This window comes from Pagrus major, chromosome 12 (assembly GCF_040436345.1).
Source record: "Pagrus major chromosome 12, Pma_NU_1.0".
NCBI lineage: Eukaryota > Metazoa > Chordata > Actinopteri > Spariformes > Sparidae > Pagrus > Pagrus major.
Genome location: NC_133226.1, coordinates 1,315,247 through 1,326,314, shown reverse-complemented (window position 1 = coordinate 1,326,314; position 11,068 = coordinate 1,315,247). Strand labels below are relative to the sequence as shown.

The following is an 11,068-nucleotide window of genomic DNA, read 5'->3' as shown; positions in this document are numbered from 1 at the left end:
ATCTACAAGATCTGGACGAAGGGGAAAGACTTGAGGTACATCATTATAAAAGGATATAAAACATGCCAAAAAAGTGAGTTGGAGAAGTGTGTGGTAAGCTGATACCAATCTCATTTTCTGACAGACTTAGCAGAAGCAATTGGACTGTGGAACACACTGGCGAATATATTTCCTGACAACATGGTTATGATGTCTAATGATCTTGTCATTTGTGTAGACAATGCAGATAATTTTCACTAACAAACCATAATGCCTTTGTTGGTTACAGTGTGTGAGAGGCACATGACATGTTTAAAATCCTTGGCAACAGTTCAATAATAGTAGTTTTAATTTCTATATTGAGTAAAAACAGATACATTTTTATTTATATTATATATATTTATATTATATATATATTCATAGTTTATTTTTATAAACAAAATACACACAGCAGTGCAATATTTTTATAATAGTCTTGACATACTTTTTTTGGTCTTTCTGGGTCTGTAGGAACTTCAAGACCCAGACATTGACTGGGAGAGTGTCGTACTGCAAGGGGACTCTAATGGAGCAGTTGTGGTTCCTGAAATCGCATGCCCACTGGATGACGAGGCCCTGGAGGAACTTCAGAGAACTATTGATCCTCTGGGACATTCTCAGTCACATGGTCGTGACTTGTACACACACTTTTTGCACAAGGTGTCTGACATTAGAACATGAATAGACACATTATCGGTTACAGGAACCTTGTTTTACAGACATTCTGAAGCTTTTACAACAAATACATAAAAAAAAAAATCCTGTATGAGGTATTGAAAAAATTAAACTACTGAATGAACAAAACTTAACTCTTGTCTGTTTTCAGATCGAACAGCCATTGGCATATTAATAACTTCTTGTTTTGAATAAAGCTCGAGCTGTTAAACTCTGTGGAATCCACCACCATATCGCACTGCTTCACTCAGGATTCTTCTAAACTCAGTGTAAGTGCTAAGATGCTGTACTGGAAAAGTCACAGTCTGAGTGCATGCACTCACTATTGGGTAACAAACCGAGTGGTCTCCAAGCCTTTCCCTGCATTCATGGTCAAAGTTGCATGTTATTTTGAAATGACTCTTTTCATCAGGGAGGATGGAGATGTGGGATTGCCCGGTCATCCACTGGAGCACATGTGGCACTGCAAGAGGTTCTGTGTCACCAGCTGCACTGTCTGTCTCCCCATCTGTGATTAATATATTTTTCAAATAACATGAATTTAAGGAACAGTTTAAACTGAGTTTTAAAACAAAATCCAAGAACATGTGCTTGGTACATTAAATGATGCTATGTGTATACTATACAGTACATCATACCTGGCATTTCAAGCTCTTCTAAGAAATCTTGGAGGAAGTTGATAATCTTCCTCTCAGCTCTTTCCTTAGATGTGCCCTTTTCACTGTAATGTGGCTGGCAGTTCATCATCATGAAGTCAGCATCAGGCTATAAAGAGAGCGAATGCAGATTTGGCTAAATATCTTTAAATGTACAAACTCAGGCTATTAATGACCTACAAAATGGAGATTGCAATACAGAACAAAAAATAATGCATGCAAGAACAAAATAAGTAGCAGTTAAAATATTTACTTTGGTGATCTTCCCAGGAACAAACAAGGAGTGGCAAGCTGCAGGGTTTGACGTCATCTGGTCCACCAGGCCATACAGTTCCATGCCCTTTCTCAGTTGCTGCAGCATTGGAATCAGTCTTGTTGTAGAATGTAGGACAATTGCTCTTTGAAGAAAAGCACAAAAAAAGAAAATCAATACTAGTTTGAAAAGTTAATATAATATGTTAATATTGTTTTAAAACACTTACCGAATGATGCTTTCCTTGCTGTCCAGTTTGATCTGGCTGGTGTATCCACAGCTGACAATTTCATCAGCATACATCATCAGAGACTGAACATCTGTGGAATCTTTGACCTGAAATGTGCAATGAAGAGATGAAGCAAATCATACAATAGGTATTAACAATAATTGTGAAATAATTCATATTTAACAATGCCAAAAGAGCACTCACCCTGCTGATGAGTGCTGTATGATCCTCTTACAGACAAGCCAAATTCTTGCATTCTTCTGTAAAGCGTTCTTCTTGAAACACCAAGGCATTTTGCAATGCAGGAGACTGGCAGATGTGTGTCCAGCAGACTTTTCAGTTTTTCTCTCTCTACTACAATTTTGGGGTGACCAGAACCTGGACCAATTTCCATCTCCAGTTCCACAATGGGTATAGAGCTGACATTGTTTTCCCACTGAACAGCATGATGGAGGTCTTGTAGAGCTTCGGTAATTTCTGACACACCACCTATCTGTTCAGAGAATGATTCAAAGAGGATGAGTTGATGGCGAGTCAAGAACTCCAAATAATCCAAATTTAGCGGTTGCTGGTTTATGGCAGACTGCAGTTTCGTAAGAAGTCCCTCCATCAACTGCTGTCTCAACAAGTCCTGTTGGACAGAAAGAGCCCAGATTAGCAAGGAAGAGGGACTCAATCATATATGTCTCCGAATAAAAAATACATGATTATGCAGTCATGTAGATATGCAGAGGTGAGCAAAGTAAAAAGTATAAATGTGACGTGCACTCCCCAGCCAAGTGAGGTGAGCTAATTAGTGAAATCACCTGTTGTAAGTGCTAGTTTTGCTAGTTGGCAAACTTACAATGGTTAAAACTAACGTGAAAACATAACTTTACAAATGTTTTATGACACACTGTGTTTATAACAAAGGCAACACAAACTTACATGTGGTTGTTGTTGTTGTTCACCTGACATTATCTAAGGGTGCCCAGGACAGAAAGGAAAAGTCTTCGTCAGTCACACAACAGCTAATGTCTCAAAATTAGAGGATATAACGTAAGCCCAGACAACGCGACCCTAACGTTACAACACTATAGTACAAAAACTAACAAGGTAGTTCTGTAACATCAGACAATAATCATAATAATAATAAATACTGACCGAAAATTGTTTTAAAACACGTCCTCTTCATCCAGTCCGAGCCCATCTGATGAGATCTCCTTTGTTTTTTCCGGGTTACAGTAACCAGCGATCCCATTGGAGAGCAAACAGCCAATCAGGACGTACTTCTGCCAGGTCTCTGATTGGTTGGTTTTGTGGCACATTTGTAACGTGTGTGCCAAGCTGAGCGAGCGGAGAGACCAAACCTGTACGCGCAGAGCGAGAGATGTTGAGCGAGCAGGACGGGGGGAGCGAGCGAGCGCAGCGGCCTGTTTGTGCACACAGAATATGTTTTTGTTTGCTCAAGTGTAATTTCTTTTTGAAATATAATTGATGTGCTTGTAAAATATGTTTTTCTGTGCTCAAAATCTCTCCTTGTGTGCTCAGAATCTATCTTTGCTCGCTCAGGATTCTGGCACAAATATAGCTCCATATACAACGAGATGACTGCTGCCTGCAGAAAACCGTGCTGACTCTCAGTTGTCTTTTGGACCCTCCCCACCAGCAAGCAAGAAGATCAGGATGCATTACAGTTTTGATTTTGCACAGCAGGTACTATTTATCACACGTTATTTACCCTTAAGACAGAAAGTTTTTTATTTCTATAGTTTTTTTGTGTTTGATTTATTAGACTGTTATGAATAGACATGAACATCTTTCATTTTATATCTAATCCTTTTTCCCTCTCTGTCTTCTTCAGATGCACTTTCCCTCAAACCCTCTTCCGCCTGGGCCAATGTACTTCCTGACTCCATGGAAATGTGGCCTTTTTGGCGTCTCCTGTGAGGGGCTGCAAAAACAGGTGAATTTCCTGATTGATGAAGGCATGTCGTCAAGTAAGGGGAGCAATGAAGTCATCAGCTACATGCATAATTTCTTCAGCAACTTCGGAGTTGGAGAAACAGACGTGGATCTTCATTGTGACAACTGCAGTGGGCAAAACAAAAACAACTTCATGCTCTGGTACAGTGCCTGGCGGGTTGGACACAAGCTTCACTCCACACTTAGCATCCACTTCCTTATTGCTGGCCACACCAAATTTGCCCCTGACTGTGGCTTTGGACTAATCAAGCAAGCATTCATGAGGACCAGAGTCAACACTTTGGCAGACATAGCCAAGGTTAGTTTTTTTTATTTGACTACTGTAAATGTGTAAAACATGCATTTTATTTTTACTATATTGAAACTTCCACATTGTGTACATATAAAAAATAATTTCATGGACATGATAGTGTTTAGAGAGAAAACAGTGAGCCATGTTTTAAATATCCTATTATGTGCTTTTATTTTGTCACAGCTTTGATGCCAACAGACCAGGCGTGGTGCTTGCAAGAACTCACAGTGATGCAGAGCCTGTCAAATTTCAACTACTGCGCAATCCAGGAGTTCTGCCCCCTATTGACAGTCTTCCTGTCCTGGCCCCACCTGGACTGAACATTGACAGGCAGAACTATCTTTTTGAAAAAATCAGGCCTTTCTGTGCTGACGAGGCGAAAGACATCACATGCCCAGCGCCAAGGGTCACAGGACAGAGGAGTACACAGAAGAGGATGCGGGTGTGATATCACCAAATATTGGACTCTCTCCACAATGTGCTGGCTGATCAGCCACAGCTCATTCAGCAACAGACTGATCCATCCACACTGCACCACACAGTGACTTACATTTGTTTTATTCTATTTTATATTAGAAATAAGTATCTAGTACATTTGCTAATTCTAAAGTATATTGCCTTTCTTGTTTTTCTTTTTTTTTTTTAACAACAGAATTTCCATTTCAATAAAGTAAATTCTGATTCTGATCAGTCCACTAAAGTGTTTATGGAAAATAACACTACATGAACATTACCTACATTCATTCCTTTCTCTAGGAACCCCTCAGGGTCCCTAGACCTAGTTTCTTTCCTGCTGGTTAACAGTAGAAGGGGTTGGACTTAATGTAAATGAGATGTAAATGAGCAGCATTGTGTTACCTTGCTCCCCAGGTAGGTGAGAATTCAGAATCTTTCAGGCTTGATTTCTCACTACACTAGTTTCAGGAATGCCTACATTCAAATGGCCACATCTTCTTCAAATATTTTCAGATTTCCATGTGTTAGACATCGTTGGAAAGCTTAGAACCTACACTTTCAGAATCCATCAATAACTCAAAATGCCCCTCGGGAGACTTGTTCCTGGTTTTTCCATGGCTGGCCACATATGCTCAAAGAAAAGCTAGCTCATAGCATTGTGGAAGAGTTCTTTTGGACAGACTCAAAAGTCACCCTCGGATACATACATAATGAAGCAATACGCTTCCACGCTTTTGTTGCAAATAGAGTGCAAAAGATACGCAACAGCACAACACCTCAACATTTCCACTTAGGAGACCATGCATCCAGGGGAACAACAGTGGATGGACTGCTGTCATCTGATTGGCTCACAGGTCCCAGGTTTTCTGTGGGAAAGGGAAATACATCCTCCAGCAACGGTGATTCTGGATCTTCCAATAGGAGACCCAGAAGTTAAAAAGGTGCAAACATTGTTAACAAAGACTACTGGAGAAGTGAGTCTGACTGACCGCCTGGTGAAATTTTCATCCTGGTCTAAGGCTGTCAGTGCTGTGGCACAGCTCAGATGCAGACTCCTAAAAGACAAATCAAACACACTCTACAGTCAGTGAACGGCAAAATGCAGAACTTGTGATCATCAAAGACTTGCAAAGACAAGCATATTCAGAAGAAATAAAGACATTAAGGAATGGAAATCTATTACCAAGTAATAACAAGTTACATCATCTTGATGTCCTTTTGGACAGAGATGCAGTGCTCAAGGTGGGAGGAAGACTGCGACATTCAGCCCTTCCTAGATCAATTAAACACCCGACAGTCATCCCCAGACAACATCATGTCACAAAACTATCATGAAAAAGTTAAACACCAGGGCAAAGGCTTTACCATCAATGAAATACGGGCCAATGGCTACTGGATCCCAGGTTTAAGTCAGGCAGTCACATCCTACATTCGCCAGTGTGTGGTATGTTGGAGACTAAGAAGACATTTATTAGGGCAGAAAATGGGTGATCTCCCTGCAGAACAGATGGAATGCTCTCCCCCATTCACATACTGCGGGATGGATTGTTTTGGCCCTCTCATGACTAAACAAGGACGGAAAAAGCAAAAAAGATATGGCCTGCTCTTTACATGCTTTAGCTCTCGTGCTATCCATGTTGAAATGGTAGATGATCTGTCAACTGATGCTTTCATCAACGGTCTGCATTGCTTTGTTACACTGCAAGGCTCAGTGACACAGATTAAGTGTGATCAAGGCACTAATTTTGTAGGAGCCAAAAATGAACTGAGTGCAGCTCTACAGGAAGTTGATGCTGAGAGACTGGCAACCTTCCTTGCAGAAAAACAATGTAATTTTGTGTTCAATACACCTCATGCGAGTCACGCAGGTGGAGTGTGGGAACGACAGATCAGAACTGTAAAAAATGTGCTCAACTCCTAACTCTCACTCTCACCCGGAAGACTCAATGATGCCTCCTTAAAGACTTTATTGGATGAGGCTTTTGCAATCGTAAACAGCCGTCCTCTCACAACGGATGACCTGAACGATCCAGACAGTTTGGAACCACTCACTCCTAATCATCTTGCCACCATGAAGGCTGCCACTGCACTTCCTCCTTCAGGCAAGTTTGTCAGAGAGGACTTGTATGGACGACAAAGATGGCGACAAGTGCAGTATCTGGCAGAACAATTTTGGAGCCGTTGGAGAAAGGAGTATCTCCATAACATCATGCTCAGACAAAGATGGCATACGCCTAAGAGAAACATTCAAGTAGATGACATTGTGATGGATGCAGAGGAACAGCAACCAAGATCTGCATGGAGACTTGTCTCAGAGACTGTGACAGATAATGATGGACTTGTAAGGAAAGTCAAGATATTTCTAGGAGACAGAAATCTGAACAAAAGAGGTGAACGATTGAGCAAAGTATCTGTGGTAGAACGTCCAGTTCATAAGTTACTTCTGCTTGTAGAGGCCTCTTAAGTAAGCATAGAGAGAGAGAGAGACAAAAACGTCTGTTGTGTTGATGTGTTCATTGTGTTCTATACAAAGTAGCCTAATTCAATGGGAAGAAATTAATCGTGTTTTAATTTATGTTTATATAAAACACTCATAATTTGGTGGGAGTGTAAAGGACATCAACATAGTGCATGTTGGTTTTTATTTACTATGTATTATTTTAGATATTTTATTTTGACACTTCCTGTTAAGCAAATGTATTTTATTTTGAAAGGGTTTGGTAAATGGAAAATGAGCTAATTGATGGTAAATTGATAGAGAAAGGTAAACAACCATGACATGGATAAAAGGAAATTCATGGACTTCCGGTGGTGACGCGCCCAAGATGGCTGCTTAGGAGAAGCAGGCCGAGCCAGCTTAGCTGATTTCCCCGTTCTTTTATAAATTCAGATTGCAAAAGTACGTATGCCGCTGGCGAAACAGCAACTGCAAAGGAATATGTCGGTAAAATGCCACTATTTTACCTGTAACCCCTCTCAAAACCAACGTAGCAAGAACACCCAGGAGACTGCGGATGCAACTAAGATGGCGGAATCATCTCCACAAGACGCCACAATTGTGATGACTGAACTGCAGGGTATCAAGACTATCCTCGAGAGCCTAGCTACGGACATATCGGGGGTAAAAAGAGGAGTTGAGGAGGTGAATGAGACAGTGAAAAGTCTGGGCAGAATTACCGAGGCAGAATCCAGAATATCCAAACTGGAGGACGAAGAGGTAAAAAGGTCCCTGGTGGTGAATGACCTAGCGAGACAGAATCACATACTGAAGGAGAAAATAACAGCGTTGGAAGGTTTTTCCTAGCGCCAAAACGTACGTATCGCGGGTGTGAAAGAAGGAATGGAAGGTCGCGACTGGGATGGCTTTATGAAAACACTCCTATCAGAGGCATTGGATATTAATGTCGATGACTGGTATGAAGTTGACAGGATCCACCGGGTTGGCCCTCGACCAGGAGACAATGCCAGGCGAAGACACATCATTGTCCGGTTTCTACGGGACAAAGCCAAGGCTGCCGTGTTAACGGTGGCGAGAAAAAAGAAGCAAGTCATCTGGAACGGTACAAGGATTTTTTTCTTCTTTTAAGACTATGCACAGGAGATACAAGAGAAACGCAAAAAATTCGAGGAGGTGAGATGAATTCTCCGTAAGCACAAAGTGGAATATGCCTTGCGATACCCAGCAACAATGACTTTTTCACTGGACAACCCGCACGAATTCTCACCCGCCACGAAGGTGAGGGGACAACGGGGCTCAGCGGATGAGAAGAGCGAACACCGACAATACATGAAAATATCACATGGAACAACGGTACTGGAATGATGCCAAGAAAAAAACGCTGAAAAGTTTGAACTGAGCGTGAACGGTCACTACATGAATGTGGACAGGGATATTGTGCATTTTAAGGGCTAAAATTAATCCCGTGGATACTGGTGTAAGTAAAAGCTCTGGATGGAGCAGGGAGCAACTGCCCATGTGGATAGAAACTTTATTTTCTGGACTTATACTGATTTCCGAGCTGTTAACGTGAGCAGTGATTTTATTTTCCGGAGTGATGCTGATTTTCAGGGTATAAACGTGAGCAGAGATCTTATTTTCTGGACTAATGTGGACTTTTGGGCTGTAAACGTGAGCAGAGATTTTTTTTTTCTCTTCGGACCGAGGACAATACTCTGATCTCCGAGCTGTCAAGGCGAGCGGAGTTATTATTTCCGGATGGATGATTGCTAATATTCCTGATCATTGAACAATTTTAAAAGTGTCATCATTAGATCTATATCACTTATAGGTGTGTGCGCGCGTATGTGTATATACCTTTTTTCGTTATCTTTGCTCCTTGTCTCTCATACAATTATCACTGAATAATAAGCCTTTAAATTCAAGCTCTCTTACAGTCATTTTTCAAATTTATTGTGGATTATGATGTAGTGGTTTGGTCTAGCTTTACTAACGGACCTATAGCGTATTGCAATGGATAGAAATGATACGCAAAAAATCAGGGGGAATGGAGAGTTGGCTGGCCTTGAAGGCGCAGCAGAGGGAACCACGTATGTAACGGAAGGTTTGATGTTGGAAAGTAACATGCTCGTAGGCTGCTGTTGCAGTGTGTTTCTAAGTTTGTATTTATTTTTTTGGTGTGTAACCCTAGGTGTCTCATGCAGATATAGCTTTAATACTTGTAATCCTGTATTTCCAAAAACTTCTAATGTCAGAGGAGGGGCAACCACGACAGTGGGATACTTTATTGGGATGGTAGTATAATAATATCTTAGCAGAGCGATATGGAGCTGTTTAAAATTGTAACTTGGAATATATCAGGGTGCAATAATGTGGTCAAAAGGAAAAAAAAATCCTTACATATCTGAAACAAAAAAAAGGCTGATATAGCCCTCATTCAAGAAACCCATCCTTATGATGAGGAAGCAGCCAAACTCAAAAGAAAATGGGTTGCACGGGAATATCATAGTACATTTTCCTTGAGAAAAAGAGGAGTATTCTGATAAGGAATTACTATAGACTGTCAGGTACATAAACATGTCTCACACAAGGAAGGTAGATGGGTTATATTGGATGTGACTTTAGGGTCAAAGGATGACTATTGCTAATATCTACACTCCTAATTTTGTTAACCCAGAATTTTTTCACGAAGTCTGTAACTTAATTAGAAATATGGGGAACAATAATATGATTCTAGGGGGGGATTTTAATCAAGTCGGGGATTTAATAATGGATAAAACTTATCAACCCACTCAACCTAACACTGCTGGTGTTATTGCAATAGATGTGCTGTCAGAAGAGTTGAGTCTTGTTGATATTTGGAGATTATTGCATCCAATGGAAAAGGACTTTACTTTACACATCCTCACTCAAGTTATTCTAGGATAGATGACGTTCTGTTATCCAGTAATATGGTCAGTCAGGTGCTGAATTCTACAATTGGAAACATAGTACTGTCAGACCATGCACCAGTGGATTTAGTCCTCTATCCTTTAGATAAAGCAGAAAAAAGCTTGAGATGGCATTTTAACAACTGTATGCTGAACAGGGAAGAAAATTGCAACTTTATTAAATCCGAAATGCAGGAATTCTGGGAGCATAATGAAGGCTCTATAGAGGACCATGGGGTAATGTGGGATGCTTTCAAATCTTTTTTGAGGGGGTGTATCATTCAAAGAAGTTCACTTATCAAAAAAGCAGAGAGTCAAAGGATGCTTAAACTAGATCAAGAAATCAAAAAGCTTGAAAAGCAACACATGGAGCAACAAGACTCGGATATATGGGGTAAACTGAATGAGCTTAAATGTGAATTAAATGACATACTGAACAGAAAAACTGAATTTGCCCTGTTCTGTACTAGGCAAAAATATTTCGAGCAGGGAGAGAGGGCTGGTAAAGTACTGGCACACAGAGTAAAACAAATACAATCTCAAAATGTTATTCCATCGAGTTTTGATAAAGACAATAACCTTATCACGGACAAAAGAGACATAAATACCACATTTAGGGAGTTTTATCAAGAATTGTATACATCTCAGGGTGGGATAGACAAAAACAAATTAGAAAGTTTTTTTTTCCTCAATTGAAATCCCAGCTTTAACACAGGATGGGAGAGCACTTTTGGAGGACGATATCTCCGTAGATGAAATTAAAAAAGCAATCAGAGGCCTCAGGATAGGAAAGACCCCCAATATGATGGGTTTTCAGTAGATTTTTATCAGAAATTCATAGAAGATCTTGCCCCTAGATTACTGGTCGTATATCGAGATGCTTTACAAAGAGGTAGGCTACCTGAAAGCATGAGGGCAGCGGTTATTACGCTACTGCATAAAAAGGGAAGAGGTCCACAGCAGTGTGCTAATTATTGCCCTATTTCTTTAATTAATGTGGATGAAAAAATTCTCGCCAAAATCTTAGCAACTAGATTGGAAGAAGTATTCCCATTTCTCATTCATCAGGATCAGGTGGGGTTTATGCAGGGCAGGAGCTCTGCAGACAACCTTCGAAGACTGATACACATTATGTG

The 11,068-nt window shown here is 40.5% G+C and overlaps 1 long non-coding RNA gene across 1 annotated transcript; it reads right to left on the bottom strand.

Moving 5' to 3' along the window:
- Window positions 1-468: 468 nt before the first annotated feature.
- On the bottom strand, window positions 469-1,932 carry LOC141005493 (uncharacterized). Its single transcript, XR_012179871.1, has 4 exons — window positions 1,832-1,932; window positions 1,603-1,747; window positions 1,332-1,458; window positions 469-1,201 (listed from the first exon to the last, which is right to left on the bottom strand). It is a non-coding gene; the product is annotated as an uncharacterized lncRNA (long non-coding RNA).
- Window positions 1,933-11,068: the final 9,136 nt, after the last annotated feature.